The sequence below is a fragment of the Ornithodoros turicata genome, chromosome 8 (genome assembly GCF_037126465.1).
Source record: "Ornithodoros turicata isolate Travis chromosome 8, ASM3712646v1, whole genome shotgun sequence".
NCBI classification, from domain to species: Eukaryota; Metazoa; Arthropoda; class Arachnida; order Ixodida; family Argasidae; genus Ornithodoros; species Ornithodoros turicata.
This window is the reverse complement of record NC_088208.1, coordinates 30547188-30566101: the sequence shown is the minus strand read 5'-3', so window position 1 is coordinate 30566101 and position 18914 is coordinate 30547188. Positions and strand designations below refer to the sequence as shown.

The following is an 18914-nucleotide window of genomic DNA, read 5'->3' as shown; positions in this document are numbered from 1 at the left end:
CGTAAATGGAAACCTGAGTTTATTTATTTGTTTATGTATTTATTGTCAGTGCCCACCAACAGGTGAAGCCTACACGGATGTGCACTCTTAAGTGATACGAGACACCAACGCAGTAAATAATACAGATAAAACAGAAAAAAACGCTGACCAACATTAGAGACACAAACAAGAATAGACAGCAGATCTAAACACCCTGGAATCAGAAAAACATATCAACATCATCATTTTGGATAGCATTGTAAGAACACTGCATTCGAACGAGCGGAGAGGATATATCAGGGAATAGTATACTTTTATTATCGCACTGACTTCGGTGGATCAGTCGATAGCGTGTCCCAAGGTTGCCAGTTCGATCAGCGTAACTTGTAACTGTAATCTAGTCCGTCATCTACATACGCCGTTGAAGGTAACGAGACAAAACAGCGCGCTAAGAGAGATAGTGCAGCGCCGCCATGGGAGAGGGCTCGCGTAGTGTCAACGCCACCTAGATAGAGAAAGCATTGCCTCCTCTCCCTCCTTCTCTACGTGGACATATAAAGCCAGAATTCGTCTGCTACTGCGATTCAGGGTTCTGCGAATTCAAGAACCCGCAAATGATTGCAGCTCATCTGGAACCTGCAGACCTAAGTATTCAGACATAAAGTGCAAATGCAATCAGTTTTGAGAAAGATTGAGACCGTTTTGCGCTTTATTTCGAAGTTTTCCCATTTAGTACGCCGGAACGTTCAGTCACAACTCGCAGACGACAGTACCTCTTCTCCATGGCCACGACCGCTGAAAGCACGTTCGTGATTGGCTACGGCCGTTGAAAACACGATCCTCATTGGCTGACTCTTAATTGTTACGTCACGTCGACGAGTGCGCAGGCTTTCTGTATCTAGGTGGTGTTGGTAGTGTCATGCGGCCAGTCTTAACAGCCAATACGGAAGCTGAGTGAGTGTGATGGATTGCATTATCTGGCGGAGGAGGGAGAGTGACATCTTTGTGCCCGGTCATTCTGTCTGCGGCGCAGTAATCGTTCGAGAGCTGACGAACTACATTTGACGAACACGAGTATAGTTACTTTTCTCGAAAAGTAAGTTCCAGGTGTAACTATAGTTTCCACTTCTGCTTAAGGTAACTGCAAAATGTACCTGTAACTAAGCTACTCTGGTATGTTATACGCTGCCGTTTTTCCCCAACGAGGAATTCCACGAACTTTGTCACCTCGTACGCATCCAGGATGGCCTTAGACTATCTCACAACCGTGTTTTGGTCCATGGGAAATAGTCTGTTTATAACACGGTATAAGTATGCTACAGTCCAATACAAAATGCAAAAACAAAGTTTTTGAGGGTTGCGTTTATTCGACTTTTTTTTCCTTAGAAGGTAACTGTAACTAGTTCCATTTCAAAAAGATAACTAAGTCGGTTACTATTTACTTATTATTATTTATTTATTTATTACTATTTATTTAGGTACTTTTTTTGTAGTAACATACCCGTGACTGCTTGCATCGATGTGAACCCGCATTCCAAGCCTTACATCAGAAGGGAGCAATAGACGCGTTGAAAATCCGCACAGCGAAAACCGAAACGCGTGACGTCACTTCAGGCGTCCCCCCCTAGTGGTGCAGCGCGAGGGCGGTCACGCGCTAACGTCTACCAATGGGAATGACCGTAACCCTTCCTCCTCTGACGTCAGAGCTTGAGGAGTACGTGTGCTGGAGGGTTTATACGTGGATGATGTAATCAACCACATGTGTCTAACAGCCGCTTTAAGGCCTAAAGGGGCACGTCCATCCCGGGTTTATCCCAGATAAACGTAAAACGATATGAACCTGCATCGAAAGTTTCAGAGCGAAGAGGGTAACGGAAGCGTAGAAAATGGGCACCGCGAATACCGAAACTCACCCGGCTCTGACATCACAGCACGCGTCGCGCGTCGCCGCCAATGAGGCAGCGCGAGAGAGGTCACGTGCTTACGGCCACCAATGGAAGTGGGCGCTGCTCTGAGGTCTCTGACGTCTGTATATCTCGCGAAGTACGACACGTAGAAGAATAATTCTTTTTAACTCAGTCAATGCGTAATGAACCACCCTATCAAAGTGTCACAACCCCTTTTCGGCTCGACCAACTTTTCCGCCGTGCCTTTTGCAAAGCAGTTGACGTGCCTACAGGCGCCGTCACTTTAACGCTCATACAGTCGCCCACTTTCCCTTGCTAGCTAGGCGAGCTAAAGTAAGCAGTCACCTCCAGAAGAGAGTCATTCCTTCCTCCCGAACTAAACTGATCGGTCAACCAATCCGTCTTCTGCATGTACCATTACTGTCGCAAAGTAAAAGGGTCCCACTGCTCCCACCTTGCCGCTGTCTTTCTAAGGTGGAAGGCACCGTGGTGGAAGGTAAAGGAGGGCTTCGTTCTGTCTCAAAAGGTGAACATACATAAAAAATGACATGGTTGGGCAGCACTCTCGTCTCGTAGAGATGGAGATGGAAGATTGTCAGAATTGCTGACGCGAGTATAGGGAAGGGGAGGGGGAGAGCACATCGCTCCCGGTGTCACCCGACTACCTTTTTCTCTTTCTGCCTTCAGTCCGTCGTCTCTGCCGAGGCTTTTGCCCATCACTTATTTGCCGTTCATAGCACATCTCTGGGTGGACGCTGGCACCAGCTGTCACTCTGGAGACTACTTCTGCTGCCGAGCTGTTCTTTGCTCTTGGCTCTTGTCGACCTCACTAATAATAAAGCTGGTTGATGCTCGACTGCTGGTTAATTGGTCTTCATATACAATGCTTGCCCCATGTTTTTCGAAATAAAGACATTTTGTTTTAAATTCTGCAGTGTCAGCTGAAAGGTGGAGTGGCAGTGTTTAAAAAGGTGCTTGTAAAACAGCAGTCTGAAACTGGTGTTTTAAATGGAATACATCCCCTCAAATGGTGCTTTCTGTAGAATATTTCGTCTGGAGTGGTGCTTTCTGCAGAATATTTCCTCTGAAGTGGAGCTTTCTACAGAATATTTACTCTGAAGTGGTGCTTTCTACAGAATATTTACTCTGAAGTGGTGCTTTCTACAGAATATGTCCTCTGAAATGGTGCTTTCTACAGAATATGTCCTCTGAAATGGTGCTTTCTACAGAATATGTCCTCTGAAATGGTGCTTCGTGCAGAATATGTCCTCTGAAGTGGTGCTTTCTGCAGAATCTGTCCTCTGAAGTGGTGCTTTCTGCAGAATCTGTCCTCTGAAGTGGTGCTTTCTGCAGAATATTTCGTTTGAAGTGGTGCTTTCTCTAGAATATACCCTATGAAGTGGTGCTTTCTACAGAATATTTCCTCTGAAGTGGTGCTTTCTACAGAATATTTACTCTGAAGTGGTGCTTTCTACAGAATATGTCCTCTGAAATGGTGCTTTCTACAGAATATGTCCTCTGAAATGGTGCTTCGTGCAGAATATGTCCTCTGAAGTGGTGCTTTCTGCAGAATCTGTCCTCTGAAGTGGTGCTTTCTGCAGAATATTTCGTTTGAAGTGGTGCTTTCTCTAGAATATACCCTATGAAGTGGTGCTTTCTACAGAATATTTCCTCTGAAGTGGTGCTTTCTATAGAATATTTCCTCTGAGGTTGTGCTTGCCGCAGAATATTTCATCTGAAATGGTGCTTTCTACAGAATATATCCTCTGAAGGGGTCCTTTCTCTACATGTGCTCTGCAATAGTGTTTTTTGTACAGCACACCATTTACAGCACACAAAAACACGCTTCTGTAAACTTACATCACAGACGCGTGTACCATAGGACAGGACATTTACATCCGAATGGAGCAAAAAAGGAAAAAAGAAAAGAACAATACTGGGTACCTCCGTTTGCGCGACTATCTGCAGAAGCCGTGTCAAACGCTTGCAAATACGTACTCTCAGTATATAGAGAGAGCAGGCTTCATATGATTACCATAACGCTTCACGAACGTATACGAAAGAAGGAAGCTCGTGGAGTATTCAGAAATAATCCCTAAATCCCAAAAGGCATCCCACTGGGGATACGTTCACTTCTGTGGTGCACCAATGCAAAAGAGAGCCGTCCGTATATTCACGATTATCGACTTCGCCCCCCTTTTGTGCCCAACGAACGCCATTGTTCCTCCGGGGACCGTCAGTTCGTTAAGTAGGGCTCAGAGCAGCAGGGTTGAGAGCCGAGGTCTGGGTTCGCGCGGCCGCCCGCCTGGGCTCCGGGCTCATTTTATCCAGCGCATATAATTAAGGCTCCAGGAAGGTGGCATATTTTAAGCCGCTGTTCCGGATGATGCGAACTACACGGAGTACTTAGGCGCGCAAGTGCACCGTGTGCCGATTACGCAGAGCTGACAGAAAGTGGGTGAATCGATTTGTCGGTACTTGCGTGTGATATGTGCGACTTGATTGGGAAGTGTGGGTGATTTCTGAGCTGGAAAGTGTGCGTCCTAAACGTGGGAGTCACGCTCGACGCGTCGAAATGGCCGTCGAAACCGTCATGGCGTATAGAAAGCTGAGGACCAACCACCGCAATGATACAGTTATCGTACCTGATTCTCGGAAAGCACAGGGCGTTTTGTGACAATTATCATAACTGCATAAGTGCCACAAAAAGGCGTACGCCTCCCGTTTTCAACAGATCAGGTTAGAGAACGATGTCACATTCGAGGTGACGGTTGGCCAGGAGCGTGCTATGCGGTGAAGTTCTGTTTTAAGATTGTGGAGCTGAGAAGCCCACCGCACGTGTGTTTGCCTGTGAGTGACGTCACGTAAATAGAGTCGAACCTGGTTAATACGACACCCGTTAATACGACATCCCCTCTCTGTGACCGTTTTTCTCGGGAACCGTTCCCTCCCAGTGGCCTTCGTACGTAACTCTTGTTCGTTTATATGACAATGACCGGTATTTTCGGCACACCTAGGGGCGAACACGTGTACTTTACCTACGCTACTATGACCGTTGGTCATTGAACCTGCTGCTGTCATACCGCATTCATGGACCGTGTCTGAGAAGAAGCGACTACCGGAATGAAGAAGCCGGATATGCGTCAGATTCAAGGATCGACCATGCACTCACCAGGATCTCGCCGACTTTGCCAAGAGAGGTTTACCCTTGGATATTAGTACGATCTGCGATGTCCACGATCCAGCTTACTTAATTTTCTACTTTTCGAAGCGTACGTAAAGGGTATGGTACCACTCGTAACACACGCGGTGTTCGTCAATATAGCAATTCCCTTTATGACCAAATCCGCGGTCATATTAACGAGGGTTAACTGTAAACCTTTCATGGTAATCGCTACACATTTGTCTGCATTTCATCTGATCGAATACAATCGTTATGCGACGTGTTAACGCACTCGAAGGCCTCTTCAAATATATCGTCCTCGATTTTCTTTCTTCTCTGGAGTGTGGCTCGTGGGGCTTCTGCTAACAAACCCTGTTTGATCATTGACGCGGGCCTGTGGTCATTGCGGAGTGCGCGGGAAACAAACTAACATTTGCTCGCGTTCCCCGACGGCCGCACTATTACCGTTGCTCGTTAAGGTCATCAATCTCTTTTATTATCGTGCAGGCATCGGCAAAACATGCGCTCAATCATGGGCGCTTCTACCTGCAGTAACGCCTTTATGCCGGCTAATTCGGGAAAATCTCTCATCGGTTATCTGCTCCGATTAAATGGTGGACGCAATGCCGCAGTTTTGGACTTTGCTGCGCGTTTCTATCTGGGAGGCCCGTATCATAAGTGCGGACGTTTGAATGAAGGACGCTGAAGCGGAATGCCATGCCTTAGGTAGAACGAACATGGCGCCGGAAAAGTACGCTCTAAGTCTAGAAGAGCGTGTAGGTTGTGGACGTGCGTATTTCAAGAACGCGACAAGGCGCACGAACCACATCTTGACCCAATGTTGGCTCGACATTGGCAAGACTGGCCCAATATAGGACCAATATTGCCGATATACAGCCAATATTGGGCTAATGTATTGTGGTGCTTGGGACGACAGAGCCTGTGAGATACAGTACGGCCAAGCGTGTGTAAACCTGTCAGGGAGGATTTGATCCAGTCCTCTTTGGCAAGGTGGCGCTGCGGGAATTTTCAATGGCCATTGGTTTAAGGCGGACTCATGCGGTCTAGTTAACGTTCGCTTCCGAAGAGAGTTGGTTGCACCGTCGAAAAAAAAATGTTTTCTTCGCTTTGCTTTCCTGCCGCGCTTTAAGGATGTAATGTAATCGGCTCTAGCATGCAGAACAGGCTAGCAAATGACAAAGCCATTATTTTCATTCGCAGGGATCTGGAAAACTGCAGTAAGCTTGCCAAATTTGTCGATTGCAATCAATTCCCTGGCTGTTACTCTAGGGAATGACATCATTTTCACCCAAATATCACGGGCGGGCGGGCCGAGAGAAGCGACTTTGTGGCATCTCCCATAGACTCCCATGTATTGAAAATTTGAAAAACTTGCAACTTCAGTGAATTGCGTCAGGCCTTCAAAAATATGTCATTCCCTAGACAAACGAGAGGGGATCACGCCTGTACCTGTATCGTGTCGAAAGATAGCGAGGTTTACGAGAACCCTGCGAACAAAAATTCCCCATTGTCGTCTGCTTTAACTAATCATTGAAATCTGCTCGCATGACAGGGGTAATAAAATATATGAACCGCCCGTGCCTTGTCGCTCTGCAGATGCGCTGTAGCAGCGGCGCGGCCCTAAAGTCGAGTGCTAAAGGAAGCGAGGTCGTGGGTTCGAATCCATGCCACCGCCTGTTCAAGACCTTCCCTGGATTCTCTGGCAGAATTCGGGCGCGGTCCCACGACGCATACGCAAACATCCCACTTTTCCGCGTGCGCTCCGCCATGCGAATCAGGGGAATCCAGAAAATCAGTCGGCGTGCCTGACTTTGCTGCCGTTTTTTGGGTCGGGACTTTTCACTTCCATCTGCGAAACCCGAAGAAACAAACGCGAAACGTTGTGGTGAAACCATACTGTCGACATAGACTGACGACTGAATTGTGAGGGGAGGATGTAAGCGCGAGAGAGAGGGGGGGAGTAGGAGATCCACAACGGCAGGCGGAATTTACGAGTTCTGCTGCCGAGAGAAAAGACCCCGTGTGCCGCGAGTGAACAGAACGGGAAAACGATCTGCCCCCAAATAACGAGGCCGAACAACCGAACAATGCAAAAAAATATCGAATGAAGGAATTGATTCTTTCTGAGTCGTGCCTGACGGCGCGAGAAAGACCAGAAAAGAAAAAAAAAAAGCTCCCTTTTTGAACTCTCCAAGGAACTTCATGGCTCGCAGTCTCCGCGCGATAGTCTAGGCGCAGTAAAAACAAGGAACACTGTGACGTGCCCGTTTGCTTAAACGCCTTGCGACGGAGCACTTTGGAACGTTTGGCATGCCTTTTTATCTGCCTTTCTTTTCCTTTCCTTTCCCTTTTTGTAATAAATGAAAATTCCAGTTTATCTCTTCTTCAAGAAAAGGGGATCCTATAAATGGTTGTGTAGCGTGCCTTCCTTGTCTTTTTCTTATGAAAGTATATTTGCGTATCACTACCTTATTTTGGGCCAGTGGGATTTAAGGATCAAAGGGGATTGTGACTGTACGTGTTTTTTTAATACTTTCTCTCTCTCTCTCTCTCTCTCTCTTTCGTTCAGGTGGTGCGCCGTGAAGATAGTCTCAGTCTACTGCGAAACGCGTGAGGTCATATTTACGTCTCATTGTCAGGTCGATACGCCGTTTCCTGGTTATGTGCTTTTAGAAACATCTCTCCCTCCGTCTATCCGTTGGTACTTGCTAAGAGTAATGCTATTGGGGTAGTAATGGCGTTGCAATCGGTGCCTGTGTAAATATACACAACTTTTTTTGAAAAGTTAACTGGGTTTTTAACAGTCCAATCTAGAGAAACGCTGTGGTGAGGTACTAGCAACAGCGACGTCGTTGGTCAGCAAATTGACTGTTGCTTCTGCGAAATTTTTGCTTCGCGAATTTTGTTGGGAAAGCCAATTTTCGGTTCAGTTGACCACTTTCTGTAGGATGTGTTCGAAATCGACGCTGTGTGAAACAATCGAAAAAGATTGTTCTGTTAACGTCCGCTTACTCTGCTGGCACTGAATATACTATAAAAAAAAAAGAAAGAGTCGGAGAGCAGTTACAGCTTCTAGTCCCCCAAATTTCCCATTTTAGGCCCCTGGCCTGATTTTAGTCCCCAAAAAGGACTAAAATCAGTTTTTTTTATATAGTGTAGTTACAACGAAATCGAAACGAACACACTAAATACATTGAGCCTTATCATTTTCATTCTAACTGTTTAAAGACCTCTTTTTTTTTCCTCTTGCGATCACCACTTGGAATTGTTTGCCACAGCAAGCTGCTGATTGTAACTCACTAGTATCATTTACTGACCTTGTTCAAAGTTTTTTATGTTGAATTTAATTAGGTGTGCGCGAATTTGTACAACTTTTCTCATCAAATTGCAACTGCAAGTATGCAGTCTCACTGTTCAGTTGTTTCAGTGTATGACCTGCCACTTTGCATGCCACTCTTTCTACGACATTTTTGAAATTTCAGAAGTATTCTAAATAAATAAATAAATAAAAATCAAACTTCATAAAATATACGAGGAAACGCCGATTCGAAATCTTCGTTCAGAAATTTTGCCCAAAACGCGCTCACACATACGTCTCGACACCGTGTTTGAACAACTTGCAGATCAAGCTCAAGTAAACTGCCACATCCGTGAAACTCGTTATTGACTTCGCTTGTGCTTACCCTCGATCCCTTCGTGTAACATTTATGGCGCACCCATTGAGGGCGACCCGTTACAATGAAGCCTTCGGGCCATTCACTTGTTGCAAGAGTCTTTTGAAACCTGCAACCTCGCGGATATAAGCGCTCGCCTTTCTTCGCCTGACGTGTGTACGAACTCCGAGAAAGCACCCGCGATGTCCCTAAAAAGCGCATCAGAGTCTGGAGTGATTAAGAATATTAATTAAGAGGCACCTTCTTTCGGCCGATAGCGCTCCGCTGATGGTATTTTAAGCGACGCGGCTGCCTGCCTTCTTTGAATGCATCTTGCGCCCGGCCGGATATAGAAAAGCATTGTGTCACGCCTTTTAGGTTGATGGTGTCTTCATGGGAGATTGTGTTTCGCCCGTTTGATGACCCCGGATGCAAATCTTGTTCTCCATTTGGCTGTGTGTGTGTGTGTGCTTTGTTGAAAAGTGTACGAACATTTATGGGATAAGCATCGATTGTGTCCCGAAAGCGGGGGCAGCTCGTTATGAATATGTGCTGTGTTGTGAGCACTCGCGTGTGTAATATTTACTGGCTTATGCTTACTAAAACAGTCCTTTGTGCGCGTTAGCATTGCATACGCGTACTAAAAGCGTTAAAAAAAAGTAGTTGCACAGAGAACACAATCAAGACACAGGCGCGTTTGTCTTCAATCTGCTTCAACAAGCCAGGTCAGGCCTTGCCAGGTGTGCTACAGTTATACCCCTGCGGCAATTAGAGAGGTGTGCGTGTGTTTGTCAGACGTCGTCTTTGAAACATTGCGTGCGATTGTATCGCCTGTAGGTGAGGCTTAAATATTGCGCTTCTCCTAAGTTGTTTGTTCAGCCTTTGCGATTTATGTTCGTGTTGGGGGTTCGCTCTGTGATGACCATTATTGATTGTGCTTTGTTGTCCAGCACAGCGTGGTTTTCGTTATTCTTTCACCATTTATGCTTAAGTCAAGTCGTGCTGTGTCGTGTCGTACGACTGCTGTTGATCCTTGTGATCGATGTGACACGCTTATAGCACCATAAAGCCCTTTCGTGCTTACTGTATTGTGGTTTGTGTGCTGTCGAACATTGCCTGAAGACTCTTGGTGTGGCGAAGTACCGTAGGCTTGGAGACAGTCTACAAACGATAGTTCAGCCATTTCTTTAGCCGTTAAAAGTCGCAAGGCCCACCTACGGTACGTTGTACCGACGAGGTAAATATGTTTACACCGGCAACGCCACCTGAGATGCACAAAGCCTGCTTAATGCCGCTTCTCACAGCATCGCCACGCGAACATGTCGTCTGCTTCAGCCAATTGTCGCAGACGATTTCAGACACAGGCTTTCCGTGTCTACAAGTGGATGCCTATGAGGCTCATGGTGTCTCGTCTCCATAGCGACGGCTGCCGAAAGCATGCTCGTGATTGGCGGACTCTTGACTACGTCACGTCTAAGTGGCGTTGACGTGGTACTCTCTGTTGTGGAAAGCTACTGTATCGTCGTGTGCCCTTTGCTGTTGCAATCTGCGCTATCCTCTCAGAAGACAAAGCATGTTGTCGTCTGCGGTACCAAACGTGCTTCATTGCGAAGCCAAAGTCTCGACGCGCCAGAGATAACAGGAGAAGGTTGGGCCGATAAAGAGAGAGAGAGAGAGAGCGCACAGTCTGCGCTAAGCCTGATAGCGGGCCTCGTTGGGCGGTAATCCCTTTATTATGGGCCCCCTTTCCAAGAAGCAAGCGCACCGGAATGGAGGTTGTACTTCGCAGCTCTACAGCGGAGCACTGCAGAGAAGATTCCCTCCGGGAGAAGAGGCCGGTCGGTTCTTATGCCCTGTAGCAAAGCGACGGGAAATCAGGGGAACGGGACACGAGATCTTAGCAGTGAGAGTTCTTCGTGGCAAGAAAATGGACGCGACAGAACTGCCCCTTTTCTCTGACAGTCATTATCAGGGTGGGTACGGAGATTGAGGTTACAGAATTGCACCGCTGGTCATGGGCGTCATTAATATAGCGTGGCTCAAGTTCGAGAGGTGGAATGCCGGGGCTATATAGCTGGTTGTTCACCTTCTAGGGATGTACATTTATATTCATGATTGTACGGTCGCCCTGCCAGTGGTGCGTGCCTATAGAGCGTGCCTATAGAGCGTTCCGTAGCTGCGATTATGCGCTGTATGTATTTTGTTTGCGGTTGTACCGCTCTCCTGGCCAATCACTTCTGCCAGCAGCCATTTCTGCAATTGAGCCTTCCGAATATGCCTCTCTCCATGCAGATGGCGTTGATAAAAGTGGGCGCAAAATCCGTTGTTTTGGTCTGTCATCGGTGGTATCCGTTTCAATCTGAATCAATCGAGTTTCTCCAAAATGGTGACACCCAGTAAATAAGGGTGAGGTATAAGTACTGAATGGATGTAATAATAGACAACTGTATTTCGAGCTGTGATTGGCTAGATACCTTAAAAAGTGGGTGGAGCCTCAGGTATATAGGCAGCATACAACAAATATCGTGTGTGTTAAACTATATGCTATATAGGCTTTCTCTCCAAGGGATCCCTTTGAAGTAACGGGCCGGCATTCTTTCCATCTTCCATGATCATTATATCACGCATTACGGGCAGCTGCATGCCCCTCTCTTGCGTGTCCCCTTAACTAAATACAAGAATAGGCAGAATAATTTCTCGCCCAAAGGGAATCGCGTCAGCTATATGCTGATTTACTATACGGAAAGCGCCGCTATTAAGAGTACGCACGTCTAGTCCGTGCACAAGCTGCAGAATCGCTTCGTGCACCTTTGCTGCTGTGGGATTTATGGCGACAGCCTTCCCAATAAGCGGCCCCATGCATGCATAGAATGCGGGCCGTTTCGAATTAGTCGGCCAGCTGCGCGCGTCCCCAGAGTGGACGAAGCAGCTCCTCCGTCCATTTCCCCCCCGTGCGTAACGCCGCCTCCGAACTTGCGCGAGAATAGAATAGTTATTGCGTCCGCTATAGGAAATAGCGAGTCTAGACTATACGTAGAGCCATGTTCGTCACATGGGAAGTGTGCACCCGCTATTTCCTGGCGCACGCGAGGCGATTGCACATGTATTACTAAGACTCTAATGCTATAATGTGGTCTTCGATGATTACGAAGGTGTTTGCAGTAATTTATCCAAACATATAAATTAAATAGGTACTAACAAAATATGAGGCAGACAACGAAGATGTAGGAAGTAGAAAAAGGGGGAGTTATTTATTTACTAGTGGAAAGTTAAGGGGGAAGTCAACGTTGCGGCGGAAGCTCCGCCTTCGTCAGGACTGAAGAATGACAAATGACACTTGGAGTTTTATACAGTGCTACAATGACGTCACAATCGGGGGGTCCCGCCAGCTGGCGGCCGTCAGCAGGTCAAGTACAAGGAAGTGGTTGAGTCATGTCCGGTGAAGAGGTCATAGTCCGGGAGGTGGGATGGAATCCAAGGGCTGTGGACTGTTGTTCTGCAAAGTCCTGCAAAGTATTGTTCCCCTTTTCTTAGGGGAAGTAGGGGAAGTAACAAAAAAAAGGGGTTTATTAAAACTTAAAAATTATAAAAGTTAGGGAGGATGTTACGTTACGGCGGAAGCTCCGCCTTCTTCGGGACGAAAGAGCTAAATGTGGCCACGAGGCTGGTAAGGGGCTTGAGAATGACGTGTTCGGTTGGGGGAAATTCCCGCCACCTGGCGGTTGTCAATTGGGGAAATTCCAGAGCGCTTTTGTGTCAGGTCCAGGAGTGGGGTCATCGTCCTTGTGGGTCAGTAGGGATTTTGATCCGGCTGAAACGAGAAAATGCAACAGGGTCTCATCTAGGTCGTTAAGCTTCTTATTGTTGACAGCATGCCAGGGTCCTTGTTAATGGCCGATCGGAATTTGTAAGTTAGGTAGGATTCCCGTTGTTCCCGGGAGCGGTCGGAGATAAAGTCCGACTTAAATACTTCATTAAAATTCCTGTGTTAATTAGTCTCCTAATTGAGAATAAATACGGCTTCCTAGTAGCAGCGCCGTCGAGTAATTCAATGGCGAAAGTAAAAGCGTCTTAAGGCAACTCTCCTTTATATGAAAATTGGTTGCAGCTAAATGGAAACACTCGATATAGTAACACTTTAACAGGCAGTCATCAGAACCGCAATTATGACTGTGTAACAACAGCATCGGTTTTGTTACTCTCTCACGTCACAATGCATAGCACAGCAGTGTTCAAGCTGCATGTTCCTGGAATTCGTCAGCGGGCAGCGCGAACAACGACAGTGATAGCCCTCGATAAAGGCATTTCGTGCATATGACCAGCTAAGGTGTTCATCATGCACTGTGTTAACACCACGTGTCCGGTGGCCAGCGAGAAACGCAGCCTCAGCGGTTGGATGGGTTTTCTTCTCTCCATGGACGTTTTCCGGCAAATGCAATTGGCCGGTCGTCCCAGTTGTAGGAGTTCCCAAAGGTATTAAACTTGGGAGCAATTACAATTACTCCCCATTTTTGTCGCCTGACCCTAAAGCTTACTCCCCACAACAACAAATGGTTGTGGCAATGCATCTGATCCCACAAAGAACAGAAATTACTCTCGCCTTTTCTCAGAGCGTACATGAAGTCTGAGCCTGCTCCGGTTATGAAAATGGAGGGCCCATTTCTCTGCGTTCCGCGCGCGGCCACAAATGTGCCATTACCGAAAACTGAGACGGATTCTTCGTCTTTACTTATAATGACTGATCTGACGTATAAGTGTAACAGCTCTTACGATATTATGGTGTCTTTTAGCGCGCGTTTCTTCTGATGATCCCTGGGCTTCGTGTAATGGGGTATCGACTGCAGCCGTTGTACCTTATTTTTGGCATATCTCCCATGTGTCAGGTATCAGTATATCTGGTTCGGAATATACGTTACGTTAATGATTGTCTTCCGCGTCTCACCAATATCACTTTATTGAATCTATCTGCGAAGCGGTTGGACAATACTCGCAGTCCCAACGCTTTGTAGTGCCGATACAAATCTCAGCCTGTTTTATGGATGTCTTTCTTTTGCGGTACATTCGGGATACGGGTAACTGCCTGAAGACAAAATCGACCGTGTGCAGTGACTTGGGTATGTACGGAATTGAGTTATCTCCTGCTGTTATCCCGCTGTTGAGGCGGATCGACTGATGCGATCTAGTTACGTTCGCTTCCGCCGAGGGATGGCGGCACCGTCGGCAAATTGTTTCATTTGTGTTGCTTTCCTCCCGCGCTCTAAGGAAGTGATGTAATCGGCGCCAGCGTGCAGAACATACTATCGCAACCGACAAGACCATTATTTTCATTCGCACGGATCAGGAAAACCGCAGTAATTTCGTCGAATTTGTTGATTGCAATCAATTCCTAGACTGTTGCTGTAGGGAATGACATCATTTTGGCCCAGATATCGCGGTCGTGCGTGCCGAGAGAAGCGATTTTCCTGCATCTCCTATAGGATCCCATGTATTGAAAATTTGACAAACTTTAAGTCGCCAAAAATCAGTGGATCGCCTTCAGGGCTTCAAAAATGTGTCATTCCCTAGGTAAACTAGAGAGTAACACGCCTGCACCTGTGTCATGTAGAAATTTAGCGAGGTTTACGAGAACCCTGCGAACAAAAATTCCCCATAGGACTTTCTTAAGAATTGAGTCCTCCTTCAGGGGATAGAATAAACCGACACGTGTAATTGTGCAAGATGTAGTCGTTATTTGTTTTCTGCAAAGGTTCATGGAGAAGCTTTCCAAAGACTTATTGAGATTATCCTTACTGTGGAGATTATACCCATCGCGCAGAGAGGACAATGTAAAGTGTTGGACGAATGGCACCCCTACAACCGTTCCGTTTTCTTTTTCGTATATTTCTCCTATAAAGAACTACGTTCCTGCACAAACGCTATATACGGCGTCGGAAATGTCACACCGGAAGAGACATCAATGCGAGCTAAGGCTAAGCCGTTTACCTCGAGCTAAGGATGAGAGCGACCTCGCAATGTTTCTGTGGATTATACTCGCTGTCGCTTTCCCCCGCTTTCGTCGACCTTCGGTGTGTGCGCGCCTAACGGACGTACGGAAAAATGACGAGGCAAGGAAGAGATGTCTACTACGGAACTGGGGTGTGGCAGAAATAGTGTTCGGCTCATTGATCCATGCTCAATAATTGCTCAATAATTGCTCAATAATGCTCAATAATTTCATGCATTATTATGAACATGAAATGAAATGAAGTTCCCAAGCCTTACCAGGTCGCGTGGCGTGGTGGCTAGGATGATCGCCTTCCACGTCAAGTCATGGAAGTGACGCGGGTTTGAATCCCGGCACCGGCTGTTCTGTCTGAGGTTTTCCCTGGGTTTTCCTGCTGACTTTCAAGACGAATGTCGGCACAGTTCTCCGTGAAGTCTGTCCAGGACGCATACTACCCCCTCCCCTCCCTGTCTCCCACTCCTTCCTGCAGTTCCCTCTCCATCTCTGACATATCTGAGACAAAGCTATAAAAATGACGGCTAATCGTACGACATACAATTCACGCGCAATCCTACTATATTCTTAACCAATCCTTAACGCAATCCTTAACCAAGCCCTGTCCTGGCGGAGCGCGCTTCGCAGTGCAGTCGCTGCGTCAGCATCACCGACGTGACGTGGGATGTGCTTCGCGGTGATCAAGACAAGTTACCGTCCCACGATGGGCAAACAAAGAAGAAAAACGCTTCCAAGAGGCCGGGGTTTTCAGCTGCTGCTGCTGCTTTGAGACTGCGCGTGGCATGTAGGTCACGCCTGCAGTCCGATTTTCTAAAGGCTACACGAGCACAATAAATGAAAAACGGGATGCCGTTCCGACGGCATGGAGGGTCCACGTCATAATCTGTATGACATACACTATATCCGTTAGAAAGGGCGACGGGGTGATACCGAAAGGGAAGCATTTGGAGATACTTTATTTCGTATATCGAATCAGCGACCGAAGCTCAGCGGGGTCCTTTGTAGAAGAGGTGTTCGGAGGATGTTTTCTTCTTTTACTGCAACTTTCTTTTCTTCTTTGTTTTCTTTTCCGTACGTCAGGGAGGACTGGAGGGCGATGGTAGAGGTCTAGCGCGGTGCACCTTTATCAGAAAAGGAGCTCATCCGTGGATGCGCAGTTGCACCGTCATCCGCGATACCTCGACAGATGCACGTTACCGTGAGAACGCGTTACACACAGAAGGCGTTTTCTGTAGTTTGTCTTTGCGATTCGTTACTGTTTGAGACATCAGTATACCGTTGATAAAGTTATCGTCTCTATCGGAACCAATCGCACTCGTGCGTGACTCATAATCTTATCCACTGATTGGTTCCGGTTGATACGGTGAGACGCTAGCCACGTTATCAACGGTCTGCTGAAACTCTCTATTAGGCAGTTTTAGCACACCGTTCGTAAGGTTATCGTGCCTGTCGGAGCGAATCGCAGTCGTGTGTGACTCAGAATGTTGTCCCCTGATTGGTTCCGGTAGATACGGTTCGATGCAAGCCACGCTATCATCGGTTTCCTAAAACTAACTATTAGAGAGTTTTAGTGTACCGTACGCTATCGCCTTTGCGTACGGAAGGGATAGCGTTGATGGTTCTGCGCACGGCCACAACAGAACTACAAACGCTATCCCTATATGCAGAGGCGAGGGCGTACGATATACTAAAACTCTCTAATAGAGAGTTTTAGTGCATCGTACGCTCTCGCTTTTGCGTAGATAATGGATAGCATTGGTGGTTCTGCGCATGCGCGAAACATAGAGAGCTTTGCGCCGTGTGCAGAACCACCACGTGATAGCATGACGGTATACCATTATCGGAACTCCAATTTTAACGCCGTGCATGCCAAGATGACTCGAACGCGAATATACATTGACGAAGGAAGGCGGCGAATTTTGTCCACGGTGTAGTCGTTTAATTTTAACGAGTAGGCTGTACCGTAGAAATCCGTGAAATGACATGAAAGGCTAATGAGATGTCATCTTTTTTTCTACGCATTTTTAGCATGAAGACTGCACTCGAAGGGGAGGGGGGGAACTGTCTAGATTATGGAACAATTAGAGGGTCTAATCTCCTATATTGCAATTACCCCATTTTGGTCCCCTGCCCCTGAAATTTATTCTCAGGCACTGCAGGTAGTCTCAGTGCAATTAGTGCATAGTGCATCCGTGCATTTAGGAAAAAAAGTAGTCATTTTAGAATGTTTGAGGACTAGATGTATTGTCAAACGTTTAGTCCGCTTCCAGACTATACATGCACGGAAGTTTTTTCGAATTTCAGGAACTATTTACAGATTGCAGTGCAGGAGAGTAAATTTCAGGGTCGTGTATGGGACTAAAATGGGGAGTAGCTACAATCTAGGGTACCAAAGTGCAATCACAAGTGTAGGGTACAATCTAGGGGACTAGAAGCTGGAATTGGGGAGTAGCTGTAATTGCTCCCCAGGTTATACTCCTTTTTTTCTAAGAGCTCGGAGCAGCCTTGTAATCGTTTCAGTTCTCTCTTGCGAAACGGCAATCAAGCTTCAGTGGTATACGTCGGAACGATCGGGGGGGTAGAGGACTGCACGTTACTTTTCGTGTGTGTGTGTGTGTGGGGGGGGGGAGTCATTTCGTAAAATGACGGGCATTATCCACGATGCGCTTATGCTTCGTGTACGGTGCGCTGTAAAAACTATATTGCGACTGGAAGGTGCTTTTGTAAGCCATTGGGAGTCTGCGGTAAGGAGGAAAGGTTTTGCAGACGACGATTTGAAACGGTTAGCTGAGCTGCGTGAAATAATGATATCCAGCAGCGAGGAACGGAAAGGCGCCCTAAACGTTTCTTTCTTCCTTTTTTCTTTCTTCTGCTTCCTTCTTTCTTTGCTAGCGTAAAGTGATGACGTAGTTTAGAAGGAATCGCTTCGGTGTTTGGATAATACGAAGCAGATTTTGTATGCCATTCGGCAGGTGCCATTGAGTTGCAGGACTCCCTCCGGGTCTCATTCTTGTATTCGCGCTTTTACGGTGTTTCGTGTTTATGTTAAAAGGTATACCCTGTGGCTTGACCATGTACGTGAGCAAGACATCACCACTTTGCCATCCAGAGGGAACAACGTCTGCAATAGTATATACAGAGCTGAAATGCAAAGTGCATATGGAACTCGGCAGGCCGCGCTATAAGCATGGATTACACAATATGTACACAGCAGCACCAATGCGAGAGACCTTGTCAGCCGTGTAAGGGGAGAACTACCACGCGGGAAAATTTAGTAGTGCATGGACTCTTTGACGCATAACATGTGTTAAAGTTTGGGTTGAATGATAGCCTGTGATGTAATGTGATGCTGAAGTTGAATTCCAGTGGTGAGTTTTAAAGTTGAAGTCTAGATTATGATGTTTATGTGATGTGACGGCTGTCAGTAAGGCCCACAAAGATGTGACGATGAACGAATTTCTACGAAAGTGCCGACTTAACGCCAGACATCGCTTCCTCGAGCCTTGTGCAGTGATGTCATGTTTGGTCACGTGACACTGTAAATACATTGCCGCACCGAAGTCGCAGTATAGGAGGGCATGCATTGAGTGGTTGTGGTATGCGTGCGCTTACGAGAGAAAATTGGGAAAAACGCACGCTGCCGCCCCATTCGGCCCGCGCATCCCAAAGTCCTCCCATGTCACGTGACTGCAAGGCGCGCAGGGGCTGCACGTGACGACATGTGCACCTCCCATGCCGCTCGCAGCATACCGCGTCGTCCCCCCCATTTTGAAACAGTCTCCGCGTCCTCCTTGCTCCCCATCCGCTAATACCACCACAAAGTGCACTTAACGGGACTTGGTAACGAAAAGAAGCATGCTCTTTTAGTTTCATTATGTGTGTCCGGTATGCTGCTTAGAGTGCTTTTTGGCGCTGGAAAAGAGCAATCAGTTTCCTCCACAACAGCGCACGAAGGCGAACGCGTATAGAGAGCGGTCTCGATAATTGGTTTCGCTCCATCCAGGGCGCATTCGAAAAGACTCGAACCCTTTCTGGCAGCGCCTCGTCGTGGTTTTCTTTTCTCTCTGTAATGACTTCTTTTAGTGCCTCCCCTTCTATCTCGACTACAACAAACAAATGGCTTTCTTCGTCAGCCCGCTTTGGTGTTTGTGATTAGTTCGAAAGATATTACGTGCACTTAGGGCGGCGTGCGA

The 18914-nt window shown here is 47.0% G+C and overlaps 1 protein-coding gene across 4 annotated transcripts in view; it reads left to right on the top strand.

The window, feature by feature from the left end:
- The window catches only part of LOC135366924 (polypeptide N-acetylgalactosaminyltransferase 5-like), a 110900-nt gene that overhangs the window by 47584 nt on the left and 44402 nt on the right, over positions 1–18914 (top strand). For 2 of the 4 annotated variants that reach the window (XM_064599916.1, XM_064599918.1), the window contains exon 3: positions 7640–7680. The exons of the other annotated variants lie outside the window; for them this stretch is intronic. The gene's annotated coding sequence lies outside the window, so the exon portion shown is untranslated. The remainder of the gene's footprint in view (positions 1–7639; positions 7681–18914) is intronic. 4 annotated transcript variants of the gene reach the window in all.